This window comes from Lissotriton helveticus, chromosome 6 (genome assembly GCF_964261635.1).
Source record: "Lissotriton helveticus chromosome 6, aLisHel1.1, whole genome shotgun sequence".
Taxonomy (NCBI): Eukaryota; Metazoa; Chordata; class Amphibia; order Caudata; family Salamandridae; genus Lissotriton; species Lissotriton helveticus.
This window is the reverse complement of record NC_136067.1, coordinates 1,050,915,509-1,050,930,191: the sequence shown is the minus strand read 5'-3', so window position 1 is coordinate 1,050,930,191 and position 14,683 is coordinate 1,050,915,509. Positions and strand designations below refer to the sequence as shown.

General features: G+C 46.4%; 1 protein-coding gene across 4 annotated transcripts in view; it reads left to right on the top strand.

The window, feature by feature from the left end:
• EPM2A (EPM2A glucan phosphatase, laforin) overlaps positions 1 to 14,683 on the top strand; it is a 596,250-nt gene that overhangs the window by 46,237 nt on the left and 535,330 nt on the right. The window contains exon 1 of one of the 4 annotated variants that reach the window (XM_078648683.1): positions 1,828 to 2,215. The exons of 1 other annotated variant lie outside the window; for it this stretch is intronic. The gene's annotated coding sequence lies outside the window, so the exon portion shown is untranslated. Of the gene's footprint in view, positions 1 to 1,827; positions 2,216 to 3,019; positions 3,148 to 14,261; positions 14,367 to 14,683 lie in introns of those variants that run through there. 2 more of the 4 variants (XM_078648682.1, XM_078648680.1) reach the window with 2 other exon arrangements.

The following is a 14,683-nucleotide window of genomic DNA, read 5'->3' as shown; positions in this document are numbered from 1 at the left end:
ACTTTGAATCCCATTTGGGCCAGGAGCTCGGGAGGTCTTATTTTGCGTTATTAATAATGTTAGCTAGTTTTCTAATTTTTTTGTCCCCCTATGAACATACTCATTTAGTGCACAAGGTGGAAAATCTTGATTCGCATAATGGGACTTTAGGTACGTTTCCATTGTATCAGATGAAATGTTCTAATCCGGAGCTGACCTATAAGGGGAAGGATCCTTTCCCACTAAGTGGCAACATTTTTTTGTATCTTTCATTGCGATTATTTTATACAATCTGGTCTATATTTTGTTCCGATAAAATGTGTCAAATTGGTCTTTGAGGATGGTAGGTAGATATTTTTAATGTATAACTGTTCCTTATTGGAGTTGCTCACCTTTATGTCCAGAACCAGATTGCAAAGAGTTGAAATCTCAGTGCACTTAAGTTTGAATTCGGTATTAATAAATATAAGTAATCTTCCAGGTGGATGCCCAAATCTTGCCTTGGTAGCCTTTTTCTTGGTTATAATTTACTTAATTCACTCATCTTTTCCTTTCTTTGAATGGCACTTAGTTTGTGGTTGCAAAGGTGTTTTTTCAGAGTTCATATGTGTACTTCATATGATGGCTATTTTCCCTTCGGTTGGGTTTTATCAGTTATTATAGGTTTAAACCTAAAACCAGATAGCCTAGTTATAAAGTTGGATAGACTAAACGTTTCATTTTCCCAGGACTATTGAAGGCATATCATGTGAAACTTGTTTAGGAAGTGTTTTGAGCTTTTCAAGGGACAAGCGATATCATCAATGTTCCAGAAGCAAATCTGTATAAATTGCTGTTCATCATAAATACTTGAGGTGTTGGTGCCAGGTAAACTGGGCTCTAGTGTATGTGTTTCTAGGGTTAATGCTGCTCTTGCTCTAATGTATTTCCTCAGACTGTGCAAACATAGGCAGATACTTTGCTATATCCACTTGTGCTAGTGAGATGCCCCACTCCCTCTTCCTAGCCCAGATCTTGAGCACAATCTCAAAGCAAACTGTCAGTAGGTCAGCTGAGGCCACTGAGCTGAGGTCTCGAAAGGATCTAGGGGCATATTAGCAAGAAGCTCGTTAAAATTATCGCCGTTTTAGCTGCAGGAAACTGCCGCTAAAGCGGCGATAATGGGCTTGCTAATATGTGTTATAGAATTCCAATAGAAGCCCAGGTTAGATGTGCAGGACATCTAACCTGGACTTCTATTGGAATTCGGTAGCACATATTTGAAAGTCCATTATCACCGCTTTAGCGGCAGTTTCCTGCCAGTAAAACGGTGATAATTTTCACGAGCTTCTTGCTAATATGGCCCCTTGTTATTTTTAGTAGGAACTGTCAATTTAGTACATCCTGGGTCCCCTTTGATTGATAGAGTGGTTTCAAGTCAAGGGTTTGGTTAGCTGTCACTGGTTAACGTATTTCTTTTAAATTGTGGGCACCTTGATTTTGACTGCCTTGATTTAGAATGCCGAGAAGCTTGTTTCAGGAGCTAGGTGTAGTATCCTGTTGTTATGGATTGCCTCTCCCATGTTTCCCTGTCCCTGGCTGCTCAGCTTGTGTGAATGTTATGAGTGGATTGTTGGTGTATGGGCTATGAGTGGAATGCTTGGGTTACTGAATGTGAGATGACAGTTGATGGATGAGGCTAAGCAGCTAGCAGGCTGCTCCCCGTGGGGTTGTCTATGACTTATACCTGGACTTATTTACCTGTGTACCTCCTTACCTGTTACCTGAACAAACCTACGTTGACATCGTCACTCCAGTGTGGTTCCTAATTACTACCCTTATTTTTGGCAGCGAGGTGAAGAGGTCCCCACGCTCGACAGTGGTTCAGGACAACAAGAAAAACTTCAAGATGCTTCCTACATCAAGCTGGGAAGGAGCCACTACATGGAGAAGATGACTAACGCAAGCGACAGGTACAAGACTGAAGAAACAGGACTTACATGAGGACACACAACAGTGTCACTTAAAAGACTTGAAGCTACAAAGAAGAAATGTGAAAAAAGTACTGCAGCAGCACGCACTACAACCCCACCGGTGTCCATCACATCCAACAGTCCCCAGACAAGTGTGCTGTACTCCATCTTAAGAGGCTACTACAACAAGATGTGTCATGAATGCTGCACAGAGTGAACCTACAAGTATGCTATGTGTCTTCAAACACTACAGTGATGCTGCGCAGACTGAGCCTTCATCTACAGTAAGCCAATTACTTTTCTTCATTGGCATAGCGCAGAGTGTGACATGTAACTTTACATGTGGCTGCCTGATTTCTGGCTACAGTGGAGCTGACTGCCCAGAGAGTCCTGCACCTACAAAGAAAGTTTACTCATTTATAATGACTTCCTACGTGAGTACACACTGCATTGACGCAAACGTCAAGACTCACAGGGACAGCTGTCCTACTCTTAATATGTTTATTGACAGTAGTGGGCGCTACTTTGGAGGTGCCCAAAAGTTGGTTAGCTTTGTTCATGGCTCATAGACTCCATGTGTCTGCCTATCACATGGTGTAGGTGTTGTTTGAGATGTGCCTACAAGATTTTTCTCACAGGTCTACTGCACGATGAGCACAGCAACGCTAACAGAAATGGTTGCTTTCATTCACGGAGCTCAGTGCTTAATTGGACTTGTGGGGGTAAGTCTTTTTAAATATTTTCTGGGCCCCAATCATCCCCTCAACATTTGGCAGTTCAACCACCTCTGTTATATTTGAAAATTCATCTCCACGAGCCAAGCAGTGCGCGTGCACGTACCTTTTTTGTGACGTGTCCAGCTTGAGGCAATCCTCCGTGACGCTTGTTTCTGCTCTGGTGATGCCTATAGACGTATTTAGTGCATGGCGATGCCGGGAGCGATCCGACGCGGCGTCAAAATGCGTGCCGCCATCTTGCAGTAGGCACCATTGTTACAATATTGCCTTGCTTTACATGCCATTTGCCAACCACGCACGTTTTATTGCCAACCACCCTCATTTCACTGAAAATCAATGCTTGCTCACAGACAACCATCTGGTACTTCGTGTCAAGAGTAGAAGACGTCAAGGGTACTTATTCAATGTATTTATTGGCAACAGAAGCTGTACCAGTTGTCTGTGTTTTGTGCACATTGGAGCACCTGTACTTTGCCCAGGTATTGCCCCAGAGAATTACATTCCAGTTTTCGTTTGTTTTTCGCAGGAGTGTGGTTACTTCATAGTGCTTTCTATTTTTGACGTCTGCACAACATCAACAGTGACTAGTTTTTAGGTTTCGCCTGTCAATGCGCATGCGCATTGAGCAGAGCGAGACTATAGGGCTTTAAACAAAGTTTACCTAACTGCGGCGATTTGGTGCTGTGCCCGTGGCTTTTAGGTCAATGCGCTTGCGCATTGACCTAAAATGCGCGTGCACATCACCAAATCGCCGTCTGCTCCCTCAGCCGCATTCCTCCCACACCTTTTGAAGTGAAGCTTAGCTTCACTTCAAAGGCCCCGGCTGCTTCACACCCTCATGCCGCTCTCCCCGCTCCGCCCCCTCCCCTGCCCGCCGTGTCGCATTTCTCCTCCCCCCTCCCCTTCTCTGCCTTCTCTCCGTCTTGTTTTTTTTTTTACCCGCTCCGCCCCCTCCCCTGCCCGCCGTGTCGCATTTCTCCTCCCCCCCCTCCCCACAGCAATGCCCTCCGCCGTCTCTCGTGTTTCTTTTGACTCGTTTTCGTTAGGGTTGGTCCTGTCTTTTCCTGCTGCTTCACACCACCTTTTGCAACAATACTTGTGTCTTGATTTGGGATTTTATCTTTTTACACCGAGTTGCAATAGGTTCGTAGTGAATTCACATGTTATATTGTTCAGCAAAGTGGATTATTATTATTCCAATCTGTAAAGTTGCAAAACAACCCCCAGTAAGAAACGTGAAACTGTAACTCAGGTCAAGAACTGCATCTCCGTCATTACCGCATGCGTTCATGCTTCACCGTGTCACTGATTAAGGTAAATCAGCAGTTAGCTGTATCTTTGAATTTGGAGCAAAATGTCATTGGCAAACCTCTATTTTTTTTATTAGACTGCATCATCTAAAGAGTTCCTATGCAGAGCGAATAATCATGTTATGCCGCCTCTCCCGATACTAATTTACTGGAAGTTTCTACTAGACAGCTTTGACTATCTATCCCAGCTGATACAATGTCAATCAGAAAACTGAGCGAGTCACGGATTTTAATCATAACTATTTTTATAACCCTTTTAACATGACACGGTTTTATGGGCAACTCAACATTTCATATAAAAAAATAGGAGATTAAATTCCTGCTGCTTCACACCCTCATCGTCTACACACACACCTACAAGCATTCCTCCAAGTTGTCTCTCTCTTCAATCATGTGTGTTGTATCCTGCACGAGCGCCGCGTCAGCTGTGACCCCGCTCTGTGCATGTGGACGCTGTGAATGTCCCTGCGTGTGCGCTCCACTCGTGTCTTTCTATGCAGGCTGCCTTCTGCTGTGTGCATGCGTCTGCTGTACTCGCAGACTGTATGGGTGCCTATTTGTGACTATGCCCGCAGGCGTGTGCCATGTTTTGTATACTCTAAGTGTGTGTTCTCTAAAGGAATGCATTTACTGTTGTAGGCACAGTTTGTGTGTACATTCACTTCGTCATCTGCTATGTAGGTATACCTTATGCACGCTGTGTGCGTCAGCCTTCTGCGATTGCCGTACGTGCAGCCTCCTGTGTGTGTTTGCACCGTCTGCTCTGTCTGTCTCACCCTCAACCCCTCACCCTCACTCACCCTCAACCCCTCACCCTCACCCTCACTCACCCTCAACCCCTCACCCTCACTCACCCTCAACCCCTCACCCTCACTCACACCCTCCCTCAACCCCTCACCCTCACTCACCCTCAACCCCTCACCCTCACTCACCCTCACTCACCCTCACCCTCACTCACCCTCAACCCCTCACCCTCAACCCCTCACCCTCTCACCCTCAACCCCTCACCCTCACTCACCCTCACTCACCCTCACCCTCACTCACCCTCAACCCCTCACCCTCACTCACCCTCACCCTCACTCACCCTCAACCCCTCACCCTCACTCACCCTCACCCTCACTCACCCTCAACCCCTCACCCTCACTCACCCTCACCCTCACTCACCCTCACTCACCCTCACCCTCACTCACCCTCACTCACCCTCAACCCCTCACCCTCACTCACCCTCAACCCCTCACCCTCACTCACCCTCAACCCCTCACCCTCACTCACCCTCACTCACCCTCACCCTCACTCACCCTCACCCTCACTCACCCTCAACCCCTCACCCTCACTCACCCTCACTCACCCTCACCCTCACTCACCCTCACTCACCCTCACTCACCCTCACTCACCCTCACTCACCCTCACTCACCCACCCTCACTCACCCTCACTCACCCTCACTCACCCTCACCCTCACTCACCCTCACCCTCACTCACCCTCACCCTCACTCACCCTCACTCACCCTCACCCTCACTCACCCTCACCCTCACTCACCCTCACTCACCCTCACCCACCCTCACCCTCACCCTCACTCACCCTCACTCACCCTCACTCACCCTCACTCACCCTCAACCCCTCACCCTCACTCACCCTCACCCTCACCCTCACTCACCCTCACTCACCCTCAACCCCTCACCCTCACTCACCCTCACTCACCCTCAACCCCTCTCCCTCACTCACCCTCAACCCCTCACCCTCAACCCCTCACCTTCAACCCCTCACCCTCAACCCCTCACCCTCAACCCCTCACCCTCACCCTCACCCTCACTCACCCTCAACCCCTCACCCTCAACCCCTCACTCACCCTCACTCACCCTCTCTCACTCACCCTCACTCACCCTCAACCCCTCACCCTCACTCACCCTCACTCACCCTCACCCTCACTCACCCTCAACCCCTCACCCTCACTCACCCTCACCCTCACTCACCCTCAACCCCTCACCCTCACTCACCCTCACTCACCCTCAACCCCTCACCCTCACTCACCCTCACTCACCCTCACCCTCACTCACCCTCAACCCCTCACCCTCACCCTCACTCACCCTCAACCCCTCACCCTCAACCCCTCACCCTCACTCACCCTCAACCCCTCACCCTCACTCACCCTCAACCCCTCACCCTCACTCACCCTCACTCACCCTCACCCTCACTCACCCTCACCCTCACTCACCCTCACTCACCCTCACCCACCCTCACCCTCACTCACCCTCACTCACCCTCACTCACTCACCCTCACTCACCCTCACTCACTCACCCTCACTCACCCTCACTCACCCTCACTCACCCTCACTCACCCTCACTCACCCTCACTCACCCTCACTCTCACCCTCACCCTCACTCACCCTCCCCCTCACTCACCCTCACTCACCCTCACCCTCACTCACCCTCACCCACCCTCACTCACCCTCACCCACCCTCACTCACCCTCAACCCCTCACCCTCACTCACCCTCACTCACCCTCAACCCCTCACCCTCACCCTCACTCACCCTCAACCCCTCACCCTCACTCACCCCCCACTCACCCTCAACCCCCACTCACCCTCAACCCCTCACTCACCCTCAACCCCTCACTCACCCTCAACCCCTCACTCACCCTCACTCTCACTCACCCTCACTCACCCTCAACCCCTCACCCTCACTCACCCTCAACCCCTCACCCTCACTCACCCTCACTCACCCTCAACCCCCACTCACCCTCAACCCCCACTCACCCTCAACCCCTCACTCACCCTCAACCCCTCACTCACCCTCAACCCCTCACTCACCCTCACTCTCACTCACCCTCACTCACCCTCACCCCCTCACCCTCACTCACCCTCACTCACCCTCACTCACCCTCAACCCCTCACCCTCACTCACCCTCACCCTCACTCACCCTCAACCCCTCACCCTCACCCTCAACCCCTCGCCCTCACTCACCCTCAACCCCTCACCCTCACCCTCACTCACCCTCAACCCCTCACCCACCCTCAACCCCTCACCCTCAACCCCTCACTCACCCTCACCCTCACTCACCCTCAACCCCTCACCCCCTCACCCTCACTCACCCTTAACCCCTCACCCTCACTCACCCTCACCCTCACAACACATATTGTGTTACAATAGGTGTCACATTTGCGAAAGATAAAACTATTGCCATTGTAAATAACAAAGCTATTAATTTCGCTATTTTCAAAACAAGCACATAAATAAAAAATGTGTCCTTTACAATACCAATAGCTCAAACTTTCCTAATGCGAGACCTATTGCATTGCTGTGCTTCTCTCCCCTGCTGCACTCTCCTGCTCTCTAGAGATGTGGCCTAACGACCAGAGCTGCCATCTAAGTGACGTAAATACAAAACATGTTGCATTCCAAATGCTATAGGTGTCACATTCGCGAAAGTTATAACTATTGGCATTGTAAATGACAAAGCCATCAATTTAGCAATTTTAAAAACCAACAAATAAATAAAATGTCATTTACAAGACCAATAACTACAACTTTTCTAATGCGAGACCTATTGCATTTCCAATGCTTGTTTTTGGAGGTGACATTCTTTTCTCGAGTGCAGCGTAGTTTTGTTAAGTATTGAGAGGTTTTGTTTTCATGCATTTCTTTATTCATTGCTCTGTGTTACGCTGCCATCTAGTGACAATTTCTCGCACTACGAGTTAGACGTTCCATGACCAATGTCTCACTATTCAGTTTTGATGTGCCAATCTTGAATGTCTTATTTCTATTACAGTTTTACAGTGTTTCAGCTTCCACATTTCACGTATTAAGTTTTCCATCCGTTGGAGATGTGTTAGTTTTCTTTACATGTGGTTTGTTGCTCTTCATTTTCCCTTACATGAGGGATGGTCATGGGTTAGGTACATGTTTCTTTTCCCATAAAGTGTTACACATGGGGTAACGCTTCCCTTACATGAGGGTTGTCCCTACGTAGAGAGTATGTTTTTTGGGGGTTTTCTTCCATATTTACATTTTGTGTCCTCATTTTGGGGCTATTCCTACTTTTTGCTATATTTACATTGTACCCTTACGCAAGGGTGGTCTTTTTGATTTGTTGCAGGAGTGGGTCCCTGTGTGCTTAAGCTGCCTTGCGCCGCACAAGTTTTGGTAGCAGGGGTGGGTCCCTGCGTGCTTAAGACGCCTTGCGCAGCACAAGTTTATGTTGCAGGGGATGTCCCTGCGTGCTTAAGACGCCTTGCTCCGCACGTGTTTTGTTGCAGAGTCTTTACCTTGCTTGCCTCCTTACATTGGAGAACTTTCAAGTTTTATTTCTCAAGTTGTCCCTTAGTTACTAGTGGGGGCAGAACATTGGGTGTAGTCTCTTTTGTCCTCAATTCATGTTTACTTTACATTTGGTGTCCCTTATTTTAGTTTGGGGCAGGACATTGGGTTTAAGTCCCTTCTGTCCACATTTACGTACACGTTGTCCCCTGTTTAGGGTGGGGGCAGGACGTTGGGTACTAGTCCCTTCTGTCCACATGGACTATACTCCTTACATGGAGATATTACATTTTTTACGACTTCTAATTTTTTATCATTAAAGGAGGGGGATGTGTATCATTGTTTATCCATCTTTCTCTTTTGTCTTCAGTTCCTTTCCCTCTCGTGATGCGTGTTTCCCGCAATCCCTTGGTCTGGGCTTTAGATTAATCTTTATTAGTTATTTTCCTCTTGCGATGTTGTTTTTTCCTCATCCCTGGGTTGTGAACTATTTAATCTTGCTGCAATTTTATGGTTATAATTTTACGCTGTTTTTATCTTTTATGCTTTGTTTACGTTACATAAATCTTCTGTCATTAGGGAAGAGGTAGTTAGTATCCTGATGTTATGGATTGCCTCTACCATGTTTCCCTGTCCCTGGCTGCTCAGCCTGTGTGAATGTTCTGAGTGGAATGTTGGTGTGTGGGCCATGAGTTGAATGCTTGGGTGACTGAATGTGGGATGACAGTTGATGGATGGGTCTGAGCAGCATGATCTCTTGACTTGGTAAGAGTATTCTGCATCATTCAGAAGCTCTGTCCATCACCACCCCCCTTTTCAAAAATCGGTTTTATCCACACTATGTGTGGGAGGGTATACTCAGACGTGAGTCCCTTGCTCATTGCACCATCAGGATTCAAGCAAGCCGGGCCGAAGAAGGCTGTGATGCCAGAAACCGGTCCCCGGAAGCTTGTTTCCTTCCCAGTATAAGAATTGGCTTGGTAGTTTGGTTTGCCCTGTTCCCATCATGCACTGGGACAGGAACAGACTAATTTGCATATAGCCAGGTTCTGAGCTGGGATGGTGCAGTGAGCTAAAAAACGGTGATGGATTAAAACCATGATCTCTTGACTTGGTAAGAGTATTCTGCATCATTCAGAAGCTCTGTCCATCACCACCCCCCTTTTCCAAAATCGGCTTTATCCACACTATGTGTGGGAGGGTATACTCAGACGTGAGTCCCTTGCTCATTGCACCATCAGGATTCAAGCAAGCCGGGCCGAAGAAGGCTGTGATGCCAGAAACCGGTCCCCGGAAGCTTGTTTCCTTCCCAGTATAAGAATTGGCTTGGTAGTTTGGTTTGCCCTGTTCCCATCATGCACTGGGACAGGAACAGACTAATTTGCATATAGCCAGGTTCTGAGCTGGGATGGTGCAGTGAGCTAAAAAACGGTGATGGATTAAAACCATGATCTCTTGACTTGGTAAGAGTATTCTGCATCATTCAGAAGCTCTGTCCATCACCACCCCCCTTTTCCAAAATCGGTTTTATCCACACTATGTGTCAGAGGGTATACTCAGACATGAGTCCCTTGCTCATTGCACCATCAGGATTCAAGCAAGCCGGGCCGAAGAAGGCTGTGATGCCAGAAACCGGTCCCCGGAAGCTTATTTCCTTCCCAGTATAAGAATTGGCTTGGTAGTTTGGTTTGCCCTGTTCCCATCATGCACTGGGACAGGAACAGACTAATTTGCATATAGCCAGGTTCTGAGCTGGGATGGTGCAGTGAGCTAAAAAACGGTGATGGATTAAAACCATGATCTCTTGACTTGGTAAGAGTATTCTGCATCATTCAGAAGCTCTGTCCATCACCACCCCCCTTTTCCAAAATCGGTTTTATCCACACTATGTGTGGGAGGGTATACTCAGACGTGAGTCCCTTGCTCATTGCACCATCAGGATTCAAGCAAGCCGGGCCGAAGAAGGCTGTGATGCCAGAAACCGGTCCCCGAAAGCTTGTTTCCTTCCCAGTATAAGAATTGGCTTGGTAGTTTGGTTTGCCCTGTTCCCATCATGCACTGGGACAGGAACAGACTAATTTGCATATAGCCAGGTTGAGCTGGGATGGTGCAGTGAGCTAAAAAACGGTGATGGATTAAAACCATGATCTCTTGACTTGGTAAGAGTATTCTGCATCATTCAGAAGCTCTGTCCATCACCACCCCCCTTTTCCAAAATCGGTTTTATCCACACTATGTGTGGGAGGGTATACTCAGACGTGAGTCCCTTGCTCATTGCACCATCAGGATTCAAGCAAGCCGGGCCGAAGAAGGCTGTGATGCCAGAAACCGGTCCCCGGAAGCTTGTTTCCTTCCCAGTATAAGAATTGGCTTGGTAGTTTGGTTTGCCCTGTTCCCATCATGCACTGGGACAGGAACAGACTAATTTGCATATAGCCAGGTTCTGAGCTGTGATGGTGCAGTGAGCTAAAAAACGGTGATGGATTAAAACCATGATCTCTTGACTTGGTAAGAGTATTCTGCATCATTCAGAAGCTCTGTCCATCACCACCCCCCTTTTCCAAAATGGGTCTGAGCAGCTAGCAGGCTGCTCCCGGTGGGGTTGTCTATGACTTATACCTGGACTTATTTACCTGTGTACCTCCTTACCTGTTACCTGAATAAATCTACGTTGACATCATCACTTCAGTGTGGTCTCCTAATTACTACACTAAGTCATTTAACAGGGTTTTTGAGGTGGGCTGAAGAAATGAGCCATCCTGCATCCTTGATTTGCATCACTTTTATCAATAGGTAGTTCTTAGTTAGATTTTATGTGCAAATCTTGGTGACTAAAATTAAGAACCCTTCTGCCGCATGATGTAGTAAATCCATCACTAGCGGTGTTGGTCCCTGATTAATTAAAAGCACCGTTCTTTAAATTAGATTTGCATTCCCACTATTCTCTGTACTTTGGTGCTCTTTGGGAGAGATTAGTTCTGGACTGTTTTGTTCTGTTGTGTTACCCTGGATTTGTTTCTCAGTATAACGTTTTGAATGTGCAGCAGAACTCGCAATATTAACGAAAATTGTTTGCGCTCCTCCGTTGACCCCACCAACCCCAGCAGTCCCTTTTTTAAATATAATTTTTTTTTTTTCGGGCAGAGCCAAGAAGCAAATTGCTGCCAGACCCTCTGCCTTAAAAAAGTGTTTTCTTGCTAGTTACAGTTTTTTTAAAATTAACTGATTCATCTCCGACTGATAAACTTAAAAAATGGCACTTGCATCATTTAGTAGGCACACACTTGTGTAATGATGCATATTTCGCATACGTCTTCAAACATGCATGTGCCAACGAAATTACCCAGCCAAGTCAGCTGTGGCATGGCACCTTTTTATTTAATTTTATCCTATGCTGCACAACATTGGTAAACAGCATTGACAAAGCAAAATGGTCCAAAAAGCAAGACCAATGCTTTTTTTTTTAAATCCCAGGCTGCTGGAGCCTATTTATTCTCTCCAAGCTGTCTGTTAATCTGCCTGTAACATTCTCTTTGTCTTCCTCTATTTCTCTTTCACAACCTCACTCTTCCTTCTCCCTTTTGCTCAATACTCTCTCTAGACCTTGTGCAATGGGGAGGAAGGCAGAGGGGTAAGGCTGTAGTTTAGGTATTGCATAGGCTGTCCGTTGCTCTGGGGTAATCACCCAGCACCTTCCTTACAAACAGAAAAGGAAAGAGTTCTATAGCTTCCTAGGTCCACGTGTGAGTAGCTCATCGAGTCTGTTTTTTTTATTTGCAGTCAGGGACTTGTAGTCCTTATTTTATGATGAAATCACACAAACTAAAAAACCCAGAATGCAAAAAAACAACACGGACTGGTTGATCTCTTTCTCAAGGACCTGTGAAAACTTGAGAGCTTTGAAAGGGGTTCAGAAAACCATCAGCAGCAGGAAAGAACACTAAGAGGAAAGGAAGGTCAGTGAAGGTCACAAGGAGCAGACCTTCTACAGCACTCTTTCAACTTCTGAAAACATTGCCCGTTTTCCCTTAACGAGTTGCAACACACATATTTTTATTAGTTAAGCGTCTTCTGAGACACAGCAACTTATGAGGCACACTTAAATGCAACACTTCCTGGTTAAGGCCAGAACACCTGAATTTTTCAACTTAACAATGTGTTTATTTCATGTTATCCCTGGTAAAATTGTATCCATTGGAAGTTGATGAAACTAGAATTGCATTAGTTAATAGCTATAAATCTCCCTTTTGGGCGTTCATAAATGTTAACGTGTATTAGATGGACAGTGGGAGTGGGGAGCTGGGCACTGCTTGAGATCAGAACGTGAAAGTTTTCTATTCAGTGCGTACATTTTTTAGATCATACCTTCAGTTTCACTTGCCCTAATTTTAAATGCAGCACAACATCAGAATGCAACGAAACATGTTTTTTTTAGCCGCCAGATGGTTCTATGTCAGTGATTATAAGTAAGGTATAAAGTTATTGGCAACAGCTAGGATATTAGCAGTGATTACTTTCCTTATGCAGACATAATGGGTACTATGGTATTAGAAGACGAGGGGCATATTTACAATAAAGTGACGGAGCGCAGTGTTAGCCTTGCTGGCTTAATACCGCACTCCACCACTTCAGAAATGCAGGGCTGCACCATATTTACAACAACATTGTGCAGCCCTGCGTTTCCCCCTGCGCTGGTGCTAATCTTAGTAGCCTAGCCCCAACGCAGGCATCCTTGCACCACCGTGTAAGGGCGTCTGCATTGAGGGGAAGATTGTTCATGTGCAGGAAGGTCTCCCTTACCTCACATAAACAATCTTTAAATGACGTTTCGCTTAATGCAGCACACATAGAAGTTGCAAAATGTCATTTTTTTTCACCATAGTGCAAGGGTGTCTGCGTTGAGGTGAAGATTGTTATTGTGCATAAACAATCTTTAAATGACGTTTTGTAACTTTTATGTGTGCTACTTAATGAAGCACACATAGAAGTTGCAAACCATCCTTTTTTTCAACATAGTGCAAGGGTGTCTGCGTTGAGGGGAAGATTGTTTATGTGCAGGAAGGTGACCCTTTCCTGCACATAAACAATCATATTTGGTTTTCAGTTTTGCAACTTTTATGTGTGCTGCTTAATGCAGCACACACAGAAGTTGCAAAACGGAAAAACAAATATGATTGTTTATGTGCAGGAAAGGGTTACCTTCCTGCACATAAACAATCAATGGCAATGTACTGATTCTATGTGTGCTGCACAACGCAGCATGCAAGGAAAAAGCCAAAAAATAGGAGAAATGAAGCATTTCTCCTCGTTTCGCCTGTTTGAGACCAGTCTTTCCCTGGTCTTAATTTTGTGCTGCCTCCTATTTACGCCACCCTTGTAAACAAGCTTCAAAATCAATGGGTGTTGCGGTGGAATGCCCACCGCAACACCCAAAGCCTTCCCCTTTCACACTAAGTACAGCGTGAAAGGGGGCCTTATTTACAAGGCAGCGTTAAGCCACGTTAAGTGGCTTAACGCCGCCTTGTAAATAAGCGAAGCCCCTATCACCACCACAACGTCACTAAAAGTGACGTTGTGGTGGCAATACGGTGCTTGTAAATATGCCCCAAAGTGTTACTCATTCACACAGAAAATAGCACAAGAGCAACGATATATTCGGTTGCGTAATAGCAAAGCATATTATATAGAGCATTTAGAAAATTAAGCGCTATATATACACATGCCAGTGAAAAGTAATAATATCATAGCAAAGACAAGAATATTCAAAGTTCTAAAGCATAACAGGATCAATAAAAACATGTATAGTGAAACATGTTATCATTAGCTAGTTGCAATGCTACCCATTTAGCCCTGTGTAGAGCATGCATTTATAGTTTCATAAATTGCAGGATACGCTGCAGTCTATGCTTTGGGGAAATAACCAGCGTGCCCAGTTCAAGGTTATTCTCAGAGAGTACGGACTTAAATAAACTGACTGCACAAGCGCCTGCGTCTGAAATAATTGTGTCAGAGGGGGCGAGGGAGGAGGGAAGGGGCAGGCTTAACAGGCGCCTGTGTTGCAGCAGGGGACTGATTTCGAGGAGACACTGGACGTCGGCGACGGAAGAATAACATGAGATAAATACAAGGTGAATTTGAGATCATGTAAACATTCTCGCCACAGCTTCCTCTATTAACAAACGGAAACGCTTTATTTGTAATACAAGCCGAAAAACCAACCAACCAGCGCAGAGCTCTCTGAATGACAGACTAGCACCCTGGAGGCTAGGCTGCAGGCACAGACAGAGACAGTAACCCGCGTGGCAGCTTTGCAAAACTAATTTTGTCAACACTAAATGCATGTCGACCTTGTTTTGGACTGAGCATTTTTTTTTGAATGACAGGCAAATGTGTTCTTATTGTTGGTACTGTCATAAATAACAGGAGTACAGAGCTCTCAAGATCC